This window comes from Oncorhynchus kisutch, linkage group LG15 (genome assembly GCF_002021735.2).
Source record: "Oncorhynchus kisutch isolate 150728-3 linkage group LG15, Okis_V2, whole genome shotgun sequence".
NCBI lineage: Eukaryota > Metazoa > Chordata > Actinopteri > Salmoniformes > Salmonidae > Oncorhynchus > Oncorhynchus kisutch.
The window spans coordinates 61,177,648-61,199,079 of NC_034188.2; the positions used below are offsets into that span (position 1 = coordinate 61,177,648).

At 42.6% G+C, this 21,432-nt stretch overlaps 1 protein-coding gene across 1 annotated transcript in view; it reads right to left on the reverse strand.

The window, feature by feature from the left end:
• LOC109904820 (neurobeachin) overlaps positions 1 to 21,432 on the reverse strand; it is a 335,275-nt gene that overhangs the window by 141,587 nt on the left and 172,256 nt on the right. The gene's annotated exons all lie outside the window — the stretch shown is intronic.

Sequence of the window (21,432 nt, forward strand, 5' to 3'; positions counted from 1 at the left end):
AGTACATACAGACTATACAGTACATACAGACTATACAGTACATACAGACTATACAGTACATAGACTATACAGTACATCCACACCATACAGTACATACAGACTACACAGTACATCCACACCATACAGTACATCCACACCATACAGTACATACAGACTATACAGTACATACAGACTATACAGTACATCCACACCATACCGTACCTACAGACTATACAGTACATCCACACCATACAGTACATCCAGACTATACAGTACATCCAGACTATGCAGTACATCCAGACTATACAGTACATACACACTATACAGTTCACCCACACTATACAGTACATCCAGACTATACAGTACATACAGACTATACAGTACATACACACTATACAGTTCACCCACACTATACAGTACATCCAGACTATACAGTACATACAGACTATACAGTACATACAGACTATACAGTACATCCACACCATACAGTACATCCAGACTATACAGTACATACAGACTATACAGTACATACACACTATACAGTACATCCACACTATACAGTACATACAGACTATACAGTACATACAGACTATACAGTACATCCACACCATACAGTACATACAGACTATACAGTACATCCACACCATACAGTACATACAGACTATACAGTACATCCACACCATACAGTACCTACAGACTATACAGTACATCCACACCATACAGTACCTACAGACTATACAGTACATACAGACTATACAGTACATAGACTATACAGTACATCCACACCATACAGTACATACAGACTACACAGTACATCCACACCATACAGTACATCCACACCATATAGTACCTACAGACTATACAGTACATCCACACCATACAGTACATACAGACTATACAGTACATCCACACCATACAGTACCTACAGACTATACAGTACATAGACTATACAGTACATAGACTATACAGTACATCCACACCATACAGTACATACAGACTATACAGTACATACAGACTATACAGTACATACAGACTATACAGTACATAGACTATACAGTACATCCACACCATACAGTACATACAGACTACACAGTACATCCACACCATACAGTACATCCACACCATACAGTACCTACAGACTATACAGTACATACAGACTATACAGTACATCCACACCATACAGTACCTACAGACTATACAGTACATCCACACCATACAGTACATACAGACTATACAGTACATCCACACCATACAGTACCTACAGACTATACAGTACATACAGACTATACAGTACATAGACTATACAGTACATCCACACCATACAGTACATACAGACTATACAGTACATACAGACTATACAGTACATCCACACCATACAGTACCTACAGACTATACAGTACATACAGACTATACAGTACATAGACTATACAGTACATCCACACCATACAGTACATCCACACCATACAGTACCTACAGACTATACAGTACATACAGACTATACAGTACATCCACACCATACAGTACATACAGACTATACAGTACATCCACACCATACAGTACATACAGACTATACAGTACATCCACACCATACAATACATAGACTATACAGTACATCCACACCATACAATACATAGACTATACAGTACATCCAGACTATACAGTACATCCACACCATACAGTACATCCACACCATACAGTACATACAGACTACACAGTACATCCACACCATACAGCACATCCACACCATACAGCACATACAGACTATACAGTACATCCACACCATACAATACGTACAGACTATACAGTACGTACAGACTAGAGGTCGACCGATTAATCGGAATGGACGATTAATTATGGCCGATATTTTCATAATAATCGGCAATCGGCATTTAAAAAAAAAACGTTTTTTTTACACCTTTATTTAACTAGGCAAGTCAGTTAAGAACACATTCTTATTTTCAATGACGGCCTAGGAATGGTGGGTTAACTGCCTTGTTCAGAGGCAGAATGACAGATTTTTACCTTGTCAGCTCGGGGATTCGTTTTTACAACCTTCCGGTTACTAGTCCAATGCTCTAACCACCTGCCTTACATTGCACTCCGCGAGGAGCCTGCGTGGCAGGCTGACTACCTGTTACGCGAGGGCAGCAAGAAGCCACGGTAAGTTGCTAGCTAGCATTAAACTTATCTTATAAGAAACAATCAATCTTAACATAATCACTAGTTAAATACACATGGTTGATGCTATTACTAGTTTATCTAGCGTGTCCTGCGTTGCATATAATTGATGCGGTGCCTGTTAATTTCTCATCGAATCACAGCCTACTTCGACAAACGGGTGATGATTTAACAAGCGCGTTTGCGAAAAAAGCACTGTCATTGCACCAATGTACCTACCCATAAACATCATTGCCTTTCTTTAAAATCAATACACAAGTATATATTTTTAAACCTGCATATTTAGTTAATATTGCCTGCTAACATTAATTTCTTATAACTAGGGTAATTGTGTCACTTCTCTTGCGTTCCGTGCAAGCAGTCAAGGTATATGCAGCAGTTTGGGCCACCAGTTTGGGCCACATTGCGAACTGTGTGAAGTCCATTTATTCCTAACAAAGGCCGTAATTAATTTGCCAGAATTGTACATAATTATGACATAACATTGAAGGTTGTGCAATATAACAGCAATTTTGTGCGTTTGCCAGCAGCTCTTCGCAATTCTTCAAGCATTGCGCTGTTTATGACTTCAAGCCTATCAACTCCCGAGATTAGGCTTGTGTAACCGATGTGAAATGGTTAGCGGGGTACACGCTAATAGCGTTTCAAACATCACTCGCTCTGAGACTTGGAGTGGTTGTTCCCCTTGCTCTGCATGGGTAACGCTGCGTCGAGGGTGGCTGTTGTCGATGTGTTCATGGTTCGAGCCCAGGTAGGAGCGAGGAGAGGGAAAGAAGCTATACTGTTACACTGGCAATACTAAAGTGCCTATAAGAACATCCAATAGTCAAAGGTATATGAAATACAAATTGTATAGAGAAAAATAGTCCAATATTTCCTATAATAACTACAACCTAAAACTTCTTACCTGGGAATATTGAAGACTCGTGTTAAAAGGAACCACCTGCTTTCATATGTTCTCATGTTCTGAGCAAGGAACTTAAATGTTAGCTTTTTTACATGGCACATATTGCACTTTTACTTTCTTCTCCAACACTTTGTTTTTGCATTATTGAAACCAAATTGAACATGTTTCATTATTTATTTGAGGCTAAATTGATATTATTGATGTATTATATTAAGTTAAAATAAGTGTTCATTCAGTATTGTTGTAATTGTCATTATTACAAATAAAATAAAATAAAATAAAAATAGTCTGATTAATCAGTATCGGTGTAACGGTTATTTTCTTCCTCTTCTGACGAGGAGTATGAAGGATCGGACCAATGCGCAGCGTGGTAAGTGTTCATGTTATTTATTGGAACAGAAACACTGAACAAAATAACAAAGAGAGTGAAATGAAAACGAAACAGTCCTGTAAGGTGCAGCAACACAAAACAACTACCCACAACCCATAGTGGGAAAACAGGCTGCCTAAGTATGGTTCTCAATCAGAGACAACGATTGCCAGCTGCCTCTGATTGGGAACCATACCAGGCCAAACACATAGAAATAGAAAACATAGAACACAAAACACATAGAATGCCCACCCCAACTCATGCCCTGACCAAACTAAAATAGAGTCATAAAAAAGGAACTAAGGTCAGGACGTGACAATCAGCTTTTTTTGGTTCTCCAATAATCGGTATCGGCATTGAAAAATCATAATCGGTCGACCTCTAGTACAGACTATACAGTACATACACACCATACATTACCTTCAGACTATACAGTACATCTAAATGCCTTAAACTGCCTTCATCAAGTTATGTCAGCCGCAGCTCAACCCCTAACCCAAACCCACCCCAGACCAGCCCAACCCATCCCAAGAACAATACTAGCCCCAGCCCAACCCCAACCCCAGCCCAAACTCAACCCCAACCCTAGCCCTACCCCAACCCAACCCAACCCAACCCAGACCTACCCAACCCAACCCAACCCCACCCACCCCAACCCCAACCCCAACCCCAGCCCCAGCCTAACCCCAGCCCCAACCCAACCCCAGCCCAACCCTAGCTCCAGATCAACCCCACCCCACCCCAAGCTCAGCCCAACCCCAGCATGCCAGCTAAACCCATCCCCATCCCCAGCACACGCCTGCTACACATGACCTCACAGAGATGCCTGTGAGGATTTGTCTTCTTTAAGGTCATACAGTATCTGTGAGAAACAGGAACTCTCTGTGTGTGTAAGAAAAGCTGCAGAACACGTCTGGAAAAATGGAAGGTGTATGACACTCGTCTGCCATGTTTTCTCTCAGCGAGGCTCTCAGTATGCCTGGCGCTCCTAGAAGGAACAAGCACCTTGTCTTGAAGAGATCTCCTGCAACTGTTGTCAGCACGATTACTGTGAAAAAAGCAGCTTCCTGCTCTGTCTCGTGTCTGGAGAGCTTTCATCAGACGCATGGAAGAAGTTGGAGTGTTTCGGAAGTGAATTCTGTGCAGCGTTAAAGAAAGGCCAGAGCTATCTAGCAGCCAGCAAGCAGTCAGCCAGCCAGCCACTCGTCTAGCATCAAAGAGAAGAGAGTGAAACTTAAAACTGTAATTCAGTAAAGCGTCATTATCCTTCATAGGGTCAACGAGGGGAAGCTGAGCAGAGAAGCTGACTCTCTGATTGGCACGATGGAGCAGAGGACCCGAGTGGGAACTAGACTAAATAAACCATGCTGATTTCTACAGGCATGCCACCAACATCAATAAGAGAGAATGAGAGCGAGCGAGCAACAGAGAGAGCAAGAGAAAGAGAGAGAGAAAAGGAGAGCAAAAAAAGAGTGAGAGGAGGGGACCGAGCAAACTGCTTTGTCCACAATGCAATTTAGTTATCAAGGGGTAAAATATAGGGTTATAAATAATCAGAAAAAAAGAAGCAGGACAGGGAGAGAAAATGTGCTGACATGAAAAGCCATCTTGTCATGAGTGATAGCCACTCCACTCAGAGATGTTCCCTAATCAAAGCGGGCGGTGAGATAGACGGCCGTTTGTCAACATTAAGATCTGACAGCGCTGAGGTGTCAAGGCTGCCTCGTTAGAAAGCTTTTAAATCCTCCACCTTTCCCTTCACAACACACAGAGGAGGAGGAAAGAGATTGGGACACTTTGTTTCTACCATAATTCATTTCTTTAGTCTGTGACCTAAACAGGACATCATCCCACAGACCCTAACCCTGTTGCACAAATAGCAGCACTATCACAAACTCTACCTGCAGCAGGGTTAACCAATATAATACTTCTCTTTCTATACTCCAATCACCTAAGGCCTTCTGCAAATAATTTGGGATGGAACAACGTATTAAAGCTAATCCAAAATAAGTATAATTTTAACTTAAAACATTTTAACATTGATATTGTGTTTTTATATAGGAAGAATGCCAAATATAAGGTGATCAGGTTTATGATTCAGAATCAACAAGAAAAGAAAAGCATTGAAGATAGAGAGAGGGAGAGAGGGGGACCGGGAGTGGAAGAGAGAGAGGGAGAGAGGGGGACCGGGAGTGGAAGAGAGAGGGAGAGAGAGGGACCGGGAGTGGAAGAGAGAGGCAGAGAGAGAAAAAGGGGGAGAGAGCGAGAGGAGGAGGAAGAGAGAGCAAAGCTAATGTCACCCATTCCCTATTGCCATGTCAACAGGACAGACTGACACATTTTCAATGTTTCCACTACGAGGACATTTCCCTCCCAGTCCGAGGGTGATGATAGCAAGTGGATGTGGGCTTTCAGCTTTGGTCAAATAAAGTTTACAATCTCAGAGAAGGGAACTATTTTAGTGTTCAGTAGTTTTACTGTTCAATGTGGAATAGATAATAGTTGATAGGCTTCTAAAAAAGAAGCAAAGGCTCAAACTGTGATATAACGGTCCATGTTTTATATATTGGGAGAACCCTGAAGTATTCTGTGGCATGAGCCTTTCATTTTTATAGCCTCAGTCAGAGTCAAGGAGCATGTGTTTTTCTTGGTCTCCTACGTCTCATAAGCCCCAACCTCTCGCTCCTCAAGGAGAAACTCTATCACATGTTGTTTCACTTAACAGCCTACTCTGCTACAGTACATTTCCCAACAGAGGAATAAGTCTAATGGCAAATATACTTTAGAATAATTCAATATATACAACCATAAATAAAAGATGAAACATTAGACTTACAGTGGAGCTTTTTTTGTATAACAAATATTGTACATAAATTACACAAACTGGATCAAACAAAATGGGCAATACTGCTATGCAGGACATGTATATTTACTGCAAAAGAAACAGTTTGAACATCCATCATTTATGCTTTGGAAAGTCATTAAAAAAGCTTTATGTTGTGTGTTCGTCCACCACACTAGCGACCTGACCAGAACCGTTTTGGAGAGAACTGTTCCTCCTATGCCTCCACACTACCAACACAGATCCCGCCCAGAACAGCGAAATTGGAGACAGATGCAAAGTTTTAGCGTTTGTTTTGGACAGTAACAGCAATGCAGAATGGGCTTTTTCCTCCTCCTTTCTTGCCCCTTGCCTCTTCCCTCTCTCCAGACACTGTTCCCAGATGGGGGTGTCCCTCTACCCCTAACAAACCCAGCCTTAATTAACCCATGCCTACTTGTCTCTGTAAAGTCTCTATGCTTTATGACATGATAATCCTACAGAGTGATAACAGGGCAAAACACCACTCTGTCTCCTTGCACTGCTTCATGAACTGTGTTTAATATAGTAGCATTTCCTATTCACATAGCAGTGTTTCCTTAACTGTAGTCCCCTCTTCTCTTCTCTTCCATTTTCCAGCCTACATCATTCCCAGATCTCTCTCTGCCCTCCTATGCAGCCTCTCTCCCTCCCCCCGCCTCTCTCTCCACGGGATTCACATTCCACACGATACAAGCAGTCCAGCATCACTGAACCCTGGGATAGTCTGAACGCTGGGAGACGCTGCTCAGTCTAAAACAGGAAAAGAGACAGAGAGTAGAAACAGAGAGTAGAGAGAGAGTAGAAACAGAGTAGAGAGAGTAGAAACTGAGAGTAGAAACAGAGTAGAAACAGAGAGTAGAGAGAGAGTAGAAACAGAGAGTAGAGAGAAAGAGAGTAGAAACAGAGAATACAGAGAGAGTAGGAACAGAGAGTAGAGAGAATGTAGAAACAGAGAGTAGAAACAGAGAGTAGAGAGAGAGTAGAAACAGAGTAGAAACAGAGAGTAGAGAGAGAGTAGAAACAGAGAGTAGAGAGAGAGAGTAGGAACAGAGAGTAGAGAGAAAGTAGAAACAGAGAGTAGAAACAGAGAGTAGAGAGTAGAAACAGAGAGTAGAAACAGAGAGTAGAGAGAGTAGAAACAGAGAGTAGAGAGAGAGTAGAAACAGAGAGTAGAGACAGAGAGTAGAGAGAGAGTAGAGACAGAGAGTAGAGAGAGAGTAGAAAGAGTAGAGAGAGTAGAAACTGAGAGTAGAAACAGAGTAGAAACAGAGAGTAGAGAGAGAGTAGAAACAGAGAGTAGAGAGAGAGTAGAAACAGAGAGTAGAGAGAAAGAGAGTAGAAACAGAGAATACAGAGAGAGTAGAAACAGAGAGTAGAGAGAGAGTAGAAACAGAGAGTAGAAACAGAGAGTAGAGAGAGAGAGTAGAAACAGAGAGTAGAAACAGAGAGTAGAGAGAGAGTAGAAACAGAGAGTAGAGAGAGAGAGTAGGAACAGAGAGTAGAGAGAAAGTAGAAACAGAGAGTAGAAACAGAGAGTAGAGAGTAGAAACAGAGAGTAGAAACAGAGAGTAGAGAGAGTAGAAACAGAGAGTAGAGAGAGAGTAGAAACAGAGAGTAGAGACAGAGAGTAGAGAGAGAGTAGAAACAGAGTAGAGACAGAGAGAGAGTGAGACAGAGAGTAGAGACAGAGAGTAAAGACAGAAAGTAGAGACAGAGTAAAGATAGAGAGTAGAGAGAGTAGAAACAGAGTAGAAACAGAGTAGAAACAGAGTAGAAACAGAGAGTAGAGAGAGAGTAGAAACAGAGAGTAGAGAGAAAGAGAGTAGAAACAGAGAATACAGAGAGAGTAGGAACAGAGAGTAGAGAGAAAGTAGAAACAGAGAGTAGAAACAGAGAGTAGAGAGAGAGTAGAAACAGAGTAGAAACAGAGAGTAGAGAGAGAGTAGAAACAGAGAGTAGAGAGAGAGAGTAGGAACAGAGAGTAGAGAGAAAGTAGAAACAGAGAGTAGAAACAGAGAGTAGAGAGTAGAAACAGAGAGTAGAAACAGAGAGTAGAGAGAGTAGAAACAGAGAGTAGAGAGAGAGTAGAAACAGAGAGTAGAGACAGAGAGTAGAGAGAGAGTAGAGACAGAGTAGAGAGAGAGTAGAAAGAGTAGAGAGAGTAGAAACTGAGAGTAGAAACAGAGTAGAAACAGAGAGTAGAGAGAGAGTAGAAACAGAGAGTAGAGAGAGAGTAGAAACAGAGAGTAGAGAGAAAGAGAGTAGAAACAGAGAATACAGAGAGAGTAGAAACAGAGAGTAGAGAGAGAGTAGAAACAGAGAGTAGAAACAGAGAGTAGAGAGAGAGTAGAAACAGAGAGTAGAAACAGAGAGTAGAGAGAGAGTAGAAACAGAGAGTAGAGAGAGAGAGTAGGAACAGAGAGTAGAGAGAAAGTAGAAACAGAGAGTAGAAACAGAGAGTAGAGAGTAGAAACAGAGAGTAGAAACAGAGAGTAGAGAGAGTAGAAACAGAGAGTAGAGAGAGAGTAGAAACAGAGTAGAGACAGAGAGTAGAGAGAGAGTAGAAACATAGAGTAGAGACAGAGAGAGAGTGAGACAGAGAGTAGAGACAGAGAGTAAAGACAGAAAGTAGAGACAGAGTAAAGATAGAGAGTAGAGAGAAAGAGTAGAGAGTAGAAACAGAGAGGAGAGAGAGTGAGTAGAAACAGAGAGTAGAGAGAGAGAGTAGAAACAGAGAGTAGAGAGAGAGTAGAAACAGAGAGTAGAGAGAGAGAGTAGGAACAGAGAGTAGAGAGAAAGTAGAAACAGAGAGTAGAAACAGAGAGTAGAGAGTAGAAACAGAGAGTAGAAACAGAGAGTAGAGAGAGTAGAAACAGAGAGTAGAGAGAGAGTAGAAACAGAGAGTAGAGACAGAGAGTAGAGAGAGAGTAGAGACAGAGTAGAGAGAGAGTAGAAAGAGTAGAGAGAGTAGAAACTGAGAGTAGAAACAGAGTAGAAACAGAGAGTAGAGAGAGAGTAGAAACAGAGAGTAGAGAGAGAGTAGAAACAGAGAGTAGAGAGAAAGAGAGTAGAAACAGAGAATACAGAGAGAGTAGAAACAGAGAGTAGAGAGAGAGTAGAAACAGAGAGTAGAAACAGAGAGTAGAGAGAGAGTAGAAACAGAGAGTAGAAACAGAGAGTAGAGAGAGAGTAGAAACAGAGAGTAGAGAGAGAGAGTAGGAACAGAGAGTAGAGAGAAAGTAGAAACAGAGAGTAGAAACAGAGAGTAGAGAGTAGAAACAGAGAGTAGAAACAGAGAGTAGAGAGAGTAGAAACAGAGAGTAGAGAGAGAGTAGAAACAGAGTAGAGACAGAGAGTAGAGAGAGAGTAGAAACATAGAGTAGAGACAGAGAGAGAGTGAGACAGAGAGTAGAGACAGAGAGTAAAGACAGAAAGTAGAGACAGAGTAAAGATAGAGAGTAGAGAGAAAGAGTAGAGAGTAGAAACAGAGAGGAGAGAGAGTGAGTAGAAACAGAGAGTAGAGAGAGAGAGTAGAAACAGAGAGTAGAGAGAGAGTAGAAACAGAGAGTAGAGAGAGAGAGTAGGAACAGAGAGTAGAGAGAAAGTAGAAACAGAGAGTAGAAACAGAGAGTAGAGAGTAGAAACAGAGAGTAGAAACAGAGAGTAGAGAGAGTAGAAACAGAGAGTAGAGAGAGAGTAGAAACAGAGAGTAGAGACAGAGAGTAGAGAGAGAGTAGAGACAGAGTAGAGAGAGAGTAGAAAGAGTAGAGAGAGTAGAAACTGAGAGTAGAAACAGAGTAGAAACAGAGAGTAGAGAGAGAGTAGAAACAGAGAGTAGAGAGAGAGTAGAAACAGAGAGTAGAGAGAAAGAGAGTAGAAACAGAGAATACAGAGAGAGTAGAAACAGAGAGTAGAGAGAGAGTAGAAACAGAGAGTAGAAACAGAGAGTAGAGAGAGAGTAGAAACAGAGAGTAGAAACAGAGAGTAGAGAGAGAGTAGAAACAGAGAGTAGAGAGAGAGAGTAGGAACAGAGAGTAGAGAGAAAGTAGAAACAGAGAGTAGAAACAGAGAGTAGAGAGTAGAAACAGAGAGTAGAAACAGAGAGTAGAGAGAGTAGAAACAGAGAGTAGAGAGAGAGTAGAAACAGAGTAGAGACAGAGAGTAGAGAGAGAGTAGAAACATAGAGTAGAGACAGAGAGAGAGTGAGACAGAGAGTAGAGACAGAGAGTAAAGACAGAAAGTAGAGACAGAGTAAAGATAGAGAGTAGAGAGAAAGAGTAGAGAGTAGAAACAGAGAGGAGAGAGAGTGAGTAGAAACAGAGAGTAGAGAGAGAGAGTAGAAACAGAGAGTAGAGAGAGAGTAGAGAGAGTAGAGACAGAGAGTAGAGAGAGAGAGTAGAAACAGAGAGTAGAGAGAGAGTAGAGACAGAGTAGAGAGAGAGTAGAAACAGAGTAGAAACAGAGAGTAGAGAGAGAGTAGAAACAGAGAGTAGAGAGAGAGAGTAGGAACAGAGAGTAGAGAGAAAGTAGAAACAGAGAGTAGAAACAGAGAGTAGAGAGTAGAAACAGAGAGTAGAAACAGAGAGTAGAGAGAGTAGAAACAGAGAGTAGAGAGAGAGTAGAAACAGAGAGTAGAGACAGAGAGTAGAGAGAGAGTAGAGACAGAGAGTAGAGAGAGAGTAGAAAGAGTAGAGAGAGTAGAAACTGAGAGTAGAAACAGAGTAGAAACAGAGAGTAGAGAGAGAGTAGAAACAGAGAGTAGAGAGAGAGTAGAAACAGAGAGTAGAGAGAAAGAGAGTAGAAACAGAGAATACAGAGAGAGTAGAAACAGAGAGTAGAGAGAGAGTAGAAACAGAGAGTAGAAACAGAGAGTAGAGAGAGAGTAGAAACAGAGAGTAGAAACAGAGAGTAGAGAGAGAGAGTAGGAACAGAGAGTAGAGAGAAAGTAGAAACAGAGAGTAGAAACAGAGAGTAGAAACAGAGAGTAGAAACAGAGAGTAGAGAGAGTAGAAACAGAGAGTAGAGAGAGAGTAGAAACAGAGAGTAGAGACAGAGAGTAGAGAGAGAGTAGAAACATAGAGTAGAGACAGAGAGAGAGTGAGACAGAGAGTAGAGACAGAGAGTAAAGACAGAAAGTAGAGACAGAGTAAAGATAGAGAGTAGAGAGAAAGAGTAGAGAGTAGAAACAGAGAGGAGAGAGAGTGAGTAGAAACAGAGAGTAGAGAGAGAGAGTAGAAACAGAGAGTAGAGAGAGAGTAGAGAGAGTAGAGACAGAGAGTAGAGAGAGAGAGTAGAAACAGAGAGTAGAGAGAGAGTAGAGACAGAGTAGAGAGAGAGTTGAAACAGAGAGTAGAAACAGAGAGTAGAGCGAGAGAGTAGAGAGAGAGTAAAGACAGAGAGTAGAGACAGAGAGTAGAGAGAGAGTAAAGACAGAGAGTAGAGAGAGAGTAGAGAGAGAGTAGAGACAGAGAGTAGAGAGAGAGAGTAGAGTGAGTAGAAACAGAGAGTAGAAACAGAGTAAAAACAGAGAGTAGAGAGAGAGTAGAAACAGAGAGTAGAGAGAGAGTAGAAATAGAGAGTAGAGAGAGAATAGAGAGAGAGAGAGAGTAGAGACAGAGATTAGAGAGAGTAGAAAGAGAGTAGAGACAGAGTAGAGAGAGAGTAGAGACAGAGAGTAGAGTGAGAGAGTCGAAAGAGAGTAGAGACAGAGTAGGAAGAGAGTAGAAACAAAGTAAAGAGAGAGTAGAGACAAAGTTTCATTACTATACCCTCTATACCTGGAGATCAGCCCTGGCTTAGTACAGTAGATTCTCTGTAGCTAGAGGCTCTGTGGCTAGATGCCCTCTAGCTAGATGCCCTTAAGCTTGATGCCCTGTAGCGAGAGGCTCTGTAGCTCGATCCCATGTAGCTAGATGCCCTGTAGATAGATGCTCTGCAGCTAGATGCTCTATAGCTATAGCTAAATGCCCTGTAGCTAGATGCTCTGTAGCTAAATGCTCTGCAGCTAGATGCTCTGTAGCTATAGCTAGATGCCCTGTAGCTAGATGCCCTGTAGCTAGATGCTCTGTAGCTATAGCTAGATGCCCTGTAGCTAGATGCCCTGTAGCTAGATGCTCTGTAGTTGGATGCTCTGTAGTTAAATGTTCTGTTGCTAGATGCTCTGTAGCTAGATACCCTGTAGCGAGATGCCTTGTAGCTAGATGTTCTGTAGCTATAGCTAGATGCCCTGTAGCTAGATGCTCTGTAGCTATAGCTAGATGCCCTGTAGCTAGATGCTCTGTAGTTGGATGCTCTGTAGCTAAATGTTTGGTTGCTAGATGCTCTATAGCTAAATGCCCTGTAGCTAGATGCCTTGTAGCTAAATGCTCTGTAGCTAGATGCCCTGTAGATAGATGCTCTGGAGCTAGATAATCTGTAGCTAAATGTTCTGTTGCTAGATGCTCTGTAGCTAGATATCATGTAGCTAGATGCTCTGTAGCTAGATGCCCTGTAGCTAGATGCTCTGGAGCTAGATAATCTATAACTAAATGTTATGTTGCTAGATGCTCTGAAGCTAGATACCCTGTAGCTAGATACCCTGTAGCTAGATGCCTTGTACCTAGATGCTCTGTAGCTAGATGCTCTGTAGCTAGAAGCTCTGGAGCTAGATGCTCTGGAGCTAGATGCTCTGTAGCTAGAAGCTCTGTAGAGCTAGATGCTCTGTAGCTAGATGCTCTGGAGCTAGAAGCTCTGGAGCTAGAAGCTCTGTAGCTAGATGCTCTGTAGCTAGATGCTCTGTAGCTAGATGCTCTGTAGCTAGAAGCTCTGGAGCTAGATGCCCTGTAGTTAGATGCTCTTTAGCTAGATGATCTGTAGCTAGATGCTCTGTAGCTAGAAGCTCTGGAGCTAGATGCTCTGTAGCTATATGCTCTATAGCTAGATGCTCTGGAGCTAGAAGCTCTGGAGCTAGAAGCTCTGTAGTTATACCTTTACTCATCACTTACTGTATTATTGGGGTTCCAGGCATGCTCCACAGAGCTATACCTTAGAGAGCTCATTGAAGTCAGTCAGACAACATGCAGCTCTCATCTCCTTCAGAGTGAATCTTCATTAGTCATAATAATAAACCAGGGAACGGCAGGCTAGAGAGGATATAGTATAATTTACAGAATTGTAGCAAGTGATGATGTGTGTTCTACTGCTATGTAGTAGAGTGTGTGTTTGTCTGCGTGTGCGTGAATTTGTGCGTGCATGTGTGTGCAAATTCTGCTGTAACGAGCTATAAAGATCAGTGTGTGAGTAGCAGAGGGTCAGAGAGAGCCTGATTGTCCACTACTTTTGACCAGAGCCTATGGGGGAATAAGGTGCCATTTGGGACGCACACTGCCTGTTCATCTGAGTAAGGCAGCAAGGACACCTGGAGGTAGAACAGCCTGTTAAACACTGGATCAATATGAACCTGACTTCCATTTCATGGTTCCCCAGTTCCAATCAGCTAACTATATCCTCTGCTGCTGCTACAGAACACAGAGGGTATAGTCATACTGACAGACAGAGGGCAGAGACACAACGCTAACCCTCCTTAGTCCTCCTCACCCTGTCAATGTTGAAATTTCAATCCACACATTCAAGAAGCAACTGAAGAGTAAACTCTCTCTCTCAACAGGCCTTCCCACTAAAATCTATATCTGTAATAACCACTACATAGCTAACAACCCACTGGCATTATGTTTTGTTCTATATCTGTAATAAACAGACTATGTTCTATATATGTGTACTACGGTTGGTGGGAGTGGCTGTCAAACCACAGGAAACAGAGTTTGGAGACGGAGACTACTAACGATCTGATGCTCTAGATTATCCACTAAAGATACATCTCATCTTTAATATGGGCTGTGTCCCAAATCGCACAACATTTCCTATATAGAGCACTACTTTCGACCAAGGCCCATAACGAGAGTGGGGGAGGGTAGAGATTGAGAGGGGGGGGGGGGGGGGGGGGTAGAGGGATAGGGGAAAGAGGGGGTGAGCAAGAGAGAGAGAGCAAAAAATACAATCCTTCTCACAGGAGAAACTTCTACATTATTGTAGTCATTAGAAGCACTGAGAGACACCAGGGTGTCAACAAGTCTTCAGACTGGGAGAGACACCACTGACACGCACATATGCCACCTACTAAAGGACAGGGAGAACAACAATTTACAAACAGGAAAAAAGCATTGACAACATTATTTTCTTCAGGGTCTGCTGCAGAAAGAAAGCAGCAGAACTAAGAGAGAGAGAGAGAGAGAGAGATGTTCCGCAGAGGTCGTCAGAGGACAGGAGAACCCTGTAGGATTAAGTGAGATTAAACAGCTCCTCCAACACACACACACACACACACACACACACACACACACACACACACACACACACACACCACACACACACACACACACACACACACACACACACACACACTACTAGAATTTACTTGTTCAATGAATAGGAATATTTATATATATATAACAGAATAAATGTTAGCTGTTATCCTGTTTATCTCACTCTTAATAACTTATTAGTTAGTTGTTACTGTATTTCTGACTGCTATTCTTTCTTTTTGCAACATGAAATCACTATCAGTCAGCATGTGGAACATTTAGGACCTAAACCCATCAACCTTTGGACTAAAGAGTTTAGCACGGAAGTTCAACAAAAATCTTAAAGATGTCGACATCATCATTCTGCAGGAGACATGGTGTAAGGCTGACGTTGTCACTCACTGCCCCACAGGCTACAGAGAGGTCATTGTGCCGTCACAGAAACACAGCTCTGTCAATAGAGGCAGAGACTCTGGAGGACTGATTATTTGGTACAAATCCGAACTACAACATCAAATTGATCCCCTCAAAATTGGCAAATATCACATTTGGTTAAAACTGAAAAAATAACTTGTACTGACAGAAAAATATGTGTTCCTTTGCGCAATATATATCCCCCCCTCAGAATCCCCATATTACTCAGAGGAGATCTTCCCCACCCTTTAGGAAGAGACGTGCCATTTCTCATCTGTGGAGACACAAATGCGCGCACAGGAACACTACCTGATCTAACGACCACACGAGGGGACAGCTTTATTACAGGCCATAGTGTCTCTAACTGTCTTAATCTCCCCCATAGAAACAACAGTGACAGCACCGTCAACAAAGAGAGAGAGAGAGAGAGAGAGGTTACAACACTGTATATACATAATATGACATTTGTAATGTCTATTGTTTTGAAAAATGTTAACTGTTAATTTTTATTGTTTATTTCACTTTTGTATATTATCTACCTCACTTGCTTTGTCAATGTTAACACATGTTTCCCATGCCAATAAAGCCTATTGAATTGAAAGGAAGCAAGCAAGAGAGAGAGAGAGAACACTGGATTCTCCAATTACCTTGAATGAGCTACAGGACAAAATAAAAACCCTCCAATCCAACCCTGGGGCGGCAGGGTAGCCTAGTGGTTAGAGCATTGGACTAGTAACTGAAAGGTTGCAAGTTCAAATCCCCGAGCTGACAAGGTACAAATCTGTCGTTCTGCCCCTGAACCCACTGTTCCTAGGCCGTCATTGAAAATAAGAATTTGTTCTTAACTGACTTGCCTGCTTAAATAAAGGTAAAAACATTTTTTTTAAAGGCATGTGGTGTTGAAGGTATCCTTAATGAAATGATCAAATATACAGACAACAAATTCCAATTGGCTATACTAAAACTCTTTACCATCATCCTTAGCTCTGGCATCTTCCCCAATATTTGGAACCAAGGACTGATCACCCCAATCCACAAAAGTGGAGACAAATTTGACCCCAATAACTACCATGGGATATGCGTCAACAGCAAAATTGGGAAAATTTTCCTCAATGAAAACAATGTACTGAGCAAATGTCAAATTGGCTTTTTACCAAATTACCGTACAACAGACCATGTATTCACCCTGCACACCCTAATTGACAAACTAACAAACTAAAACAAAGGCAAAGTCTTCTCATGCTTTGTTGATTTCAAAAAAGCCTTCGACTCAATTTGGCATGAGGGTCTCCTATACAAATTGATGGAAAGTGGTGTTGAGGGTAAAACATACAACATTATAAAATTAATGTACACCAACAACAAGTGTGAGGTTAAAATTGGCAAAAAACACACAAATATCTTCCCACAGGGCCATGGGGTGAGACAGGGATGCAGCTTAAGCCCCACCCTCTTCAACATATATCAATGAATTGGCGCGGGCACTAGAAAAGTCTGCAGCACCCGGCCTCACCCTACTAGAATCTGAAGTCAAATGTCTACTGTTTGCTGATGATCTGGTGCTTCTGTCACCAACCAAGGAGGGCCTACAGCACCACCTAGATATTCTGCACAGATTCTGCCAGACCTGGACCCTGACAGTAAATCTCAGTAAGACCAAAATAATGGTGTTCCAAAAAAGGTCCAGTCGCCAGGACCACAAATACAAATTACATCTAGACACCATTGCCCTAGAGCACACAAAAAACTATACATACCTTGGCCTAAACATCAGCGCCACAGGTAACTTCCACAAAGCTGTGAATGATCTGAGAGACAAGGCAAGAAGGGCATTCTATGCCATCAAAAGGAACATAAAATTCAACATACTAATTAGGATCTGGGTAGAAATACTTGAATCAGTCAGATCCCATTGTCCTTTATGTTTGTGAAGTCTGGGGTCCTCACACCAACCAAGATTTCACAAAATGGGACAAACACCAACGTAGAACACCGAATAATGCATGCAGAGCAGAATTAGGCCGATACCCACTAATTATCAAAATCCAGAAAAGAGACGTTTAATTCTACAACCACCTAAAAGGAAGAGATTCCCAAACCTTCCATGACAAAGCCATCACCTACAGAGAGATGAACCTGGAGAAGAGTCCCCTAAGCAAGCTGGTCCTGGGGCTCTGTTCACAAACACAAACACACCCCACAGAGCCCCAGGACAGCAGCACAATTAGACCCAAGCAAATCATGAGAAAACAAAAAGATAATTACTTGCCACATTGGAAAGAATTAACAAAAAAAACAGAGCAAACTAGAATGCTATTTGGCCCTAAACAGAGAATACACAGTGGCAGAATACCTGACCACTGTGACTGACCCAAACTTAAGGAAAGCTTTGACTATGTACAGACTCAGGGAGCATAGCCTTGCTATTGAGAAAGGCCGCCGTAGGCAGACATGGCACCCAAGAGAAGACAGGCTATGTGCACACTGCCCACAAAATTAGGTGGAAACTGAGCTACACTTCCTAACCTCCTGCCCAATGAATGACCATATTAGAGACACATACTTCCCTAAGATTACACAGATCAACAAAGAATTTGAAAACAAACATACAACCCATATTTATGCTTATTTATTTTCCCTTGTGTACTTCAACCATTTGTACAACACTGTATATATATACATAATATGACATTTGTCTTTATTGTTTTGAAACTTCTGTATGTGTAATGTTTACTGTTCATTTTTATTGTTTATTTCACTTTTGTATATTACAGTGAGGGAAACAAGTATTTGATCCCCTGCTGATTTTGTACGTTTGCCCACTGACAAAAGAAATGCTCCGTCTCTAATTTTAATGGTAGGTTTATTTGAACAGTGAGAGACAGAATAACAACAACAAAAATCCAGAAAAACATATGTCAAAAATGTTACAAATTGATTTGCATTTTAATGAGGGAAATAAGTATTTGACCCCTCTGCAAAACAGGACTTACTTGGTGGCAAAACTCTTGTTGGCAATCACAGAGGTCAGACGTTTCTTGTAGATGGCCACCAGGTTTGCATACATCTCAGGAGGGATTTTGTCCCACTCCTCTTTGCAGATCTTCTCCAAGTCATTATGTTTTCGAGGCTGACGTTTGGCAATTTGAACCTTCAGCTCCCTCCACAGATTTTCTATGGGATTAAGGTCTGGAGACTGGCTAGGCCACTCCAGGACTTTAATGTGCTTCTTCTTGGGCCTCTCCTTTGTTGCCTTGGCCGTGTGTTTTGGGTCATTGTCATGCTGGAATACCCATCCATGAACCATTTTCAATGCCCTGGCTGAGGGAAGGAGGTTCTCACCCAAGATTTGACGGTACATGGCCCCGTCCATCGTCCCTTTGATGCGGTGAAGTTGTCCTGTACCCTTAGCAGAACAACACCCCCAAAACATAATGTTTCCACCTCCATGTTTGACGGTGGGGATGGTGTTCTTGGGGTCTTAGGCAGCATTCCTCCTCCTCCAAACACGGCGAGTTGAGTTGATGCCAAAGAGCTCCATTTTGGTCTCATCTGATCACAACACTTTCCCTCAGTTGTCCTCTGAATCATTCAGATGTTCATGGGCAAACTTCAGATGGGCATGTATATGTGCTTTCTTGAGCAGGGTGACCTTGCGGGTGCTGCAGGATTTCAGTCCTTCACGATGTAGTGTGTTACCAATTGTTTTCTTGGTGACTATGGTCCCAGCTGCCTTGAGATCATTGACAAGATCTTCCCATGTAGTTCTGGGCTGATTCCTCACCGTTCTCATGATCATTGCAACTCCACGGGGTGAGATCTTGCATGGAGCCCCAGGACGAGGGAGATTGACAGTTCGTTTGTGTTTCTTCCGTTTGCGAATATTCACACCAACTCTTGTCACCTTCTCACCAAGCTGCTTGGCGATGGTCTTGTAGCCCATTCCAGCCTTGTGAAGGTCTACAATCTTGTCCCTGACATCCTTGGAGAGCTCTTTGGTCTTGGCCATGGTGGAGAGTTTGGAATCTGATTAATTGATTGCCTCTGTGGACAGGTGTCTTTTTTACAGGTAACAAACTGAGATTAGGAGCCTTTAAGAGTGTGCTCCTAATCTCAGCTCGTTACCTGTATAAAAGACACCTGGGAGCCAGAAATCTTTCTGATTGAGAGGGGGTCAAATACTTATTTCCCTCATTAAAATGCAAATAAATGTATAACATTTTTGCATGCGTTTTTCTGGATTCTTTTGTTGTTATTCTGTCTCTCACTGTTCAAATAAACCTACCATTAAAATTCTAGACGGATCATTTCTTTGTCAGTGGGCAAACATAAAATCAGCAGGTGATCAAATAATTTTTTCCCTCACTGTAGAGCTGTCTGGACAGTTGAGAAAGGAACCATAGTAAAATGAGAAGCAGACGGTGTCATTATTGTGTGTGTGATATTAACATGGGCCACCTGCAGCCCAGAGAGAAACCAGCTGGTGTGTGTGTGTGTTATCTGTAGGAGTTGAGAGGCCAGATGACATGCTGACCCAACAGTCAGCTCCCCCAGCACAGCCAGCTGCATCCCAAATGGCACCCTATTCCCTACACAGTGCACTACTTTTGACCAGAGCCTCTAGTCAAAAGTAATGCACTAAGTAGGGAATAGGGTACCATTTGGGAAGCAGCCTCAATTACACAGAGACCAGTATGTGTGAGGTCAAAACTAGGGCCCAGAGTTTCTCCTGGAGGTCAAACTCCTGGTCCTCCTCATACTAGGCCTGGCCCTCCTCATACTAGGCCTGGCCCTCCTCATACTAGGCCTGGCCCTCCTCATACTAGGCCTGGCCCTCCTCATACTAGGCCTGGCCCTCCTCATACTAGGCCTGGCCCTCCTCATATACTAGACCTGGCCCTCCTCATACTAGATCTGGCCCTCCTCATACTAGACCTGGCCCTCCTCATACTAGACCTGGCCCTCCTCACACTAGACCTGGCCCTCCTCATACTAGACCTGGCCCTCCTCATACTAGACCTGGCCCTCCTCATACTAGACCTGGCCCTCCTCATACTAGACCTGGCCCTCCTCATACTAGACCTGGCCCTCCTCATACTAGACCTGGCCCTCCTCATACTAGACCTGGCCCTCCTCATACTAGACCTGGCCCTCCTCATACTAGACCTGGCCCTCCTCATACTAGACCTGGCCCTCCTCATACTAGACCTGGCCCTCCTCATACTAGACCTGGCCCTCCTCATACTAGACCTGGCCCTCCTCATAAAATACCTGGGTCATCAGGCATTGGGCTAGAGAACTGGCCTAATGACTGCTCACCTCCATTCACTATGAAATATCATACCTCCCGATGTGTGCAGAAAACTTGGAACAATAGGTTTTAATAGCATCAGAGAAATGAATGATGTTTTATCTTATAACATTGTTTTATTTGATGTGGAAGCATTTTTTATTTAAAGGTAGACTCAGCGAAATGAAGTTGCCACGGGCAGCACCACAGATATTGAGATGAGTGAGATGCAAGACTTTGCTCTCACACAGTCACACACAGTACCTGCGCATGTGCACAGGTTCACATCACACTGTTACAGCGTGGAGGCCAGGGCACCAAGACAGCGGAGAAGTTGAGCCTCACACTTCAAGGCTCTTAGTTGTTGCGGAAATTTACCCACTATGCCGTTTATATTCTGAATCTACGTCATATCACAGAGTCTACCTTTAAACAAAATATTTTGAGATGTTTGTTCTTTGTAGAGTTTCTAAATCAATAGATTTTGTTCCCCTTGTTTCTTTACTCCATCTGCTCTGCTAGGTTGCGTCCCAAGTGGCACCCTATTCCCATCAGTTTATAGTGCACTAGCTTTGACCAGGGACCACAGGGCTCTGGTCAAAAGTAGTGCACTATATAAGGAATAGGGTGCCACTTGGGACGTAGACCTGTCAGTTTGAGACTAAGAGCACAACAGTAAAATGACTAAGTCTATAAAAATAACATGTTTCATTGAACGGACGTGTCATGTTCAATTGACAGAGGCAGTAAATATGTTGCTTATAAAAATGACAATAAACTTCTCTCAGCTCAGCAACAGGCCCTGCCCATAGTACACGGTTCAACCCTGGACCCTGAGGACACTGAGACCCTCTATAGCTCCTCACTTTATAATGCTGGCCTTGACAGTGAGAAGAATCCAGTGGTTGTCTGGGGTCATACAACATTATGAATGACAGGATTGTACTGTGTGGAGAGAGACCATGGCTACTGTCATGTATACCCCAAACCCGGTCATGTATCACCCTAACCCTGTCATGTATCACCCTAACCCTGTCATGTATCACCCAAACCCTGTCATGCATCACCCAAACCCTGTCATGTATCACCCTA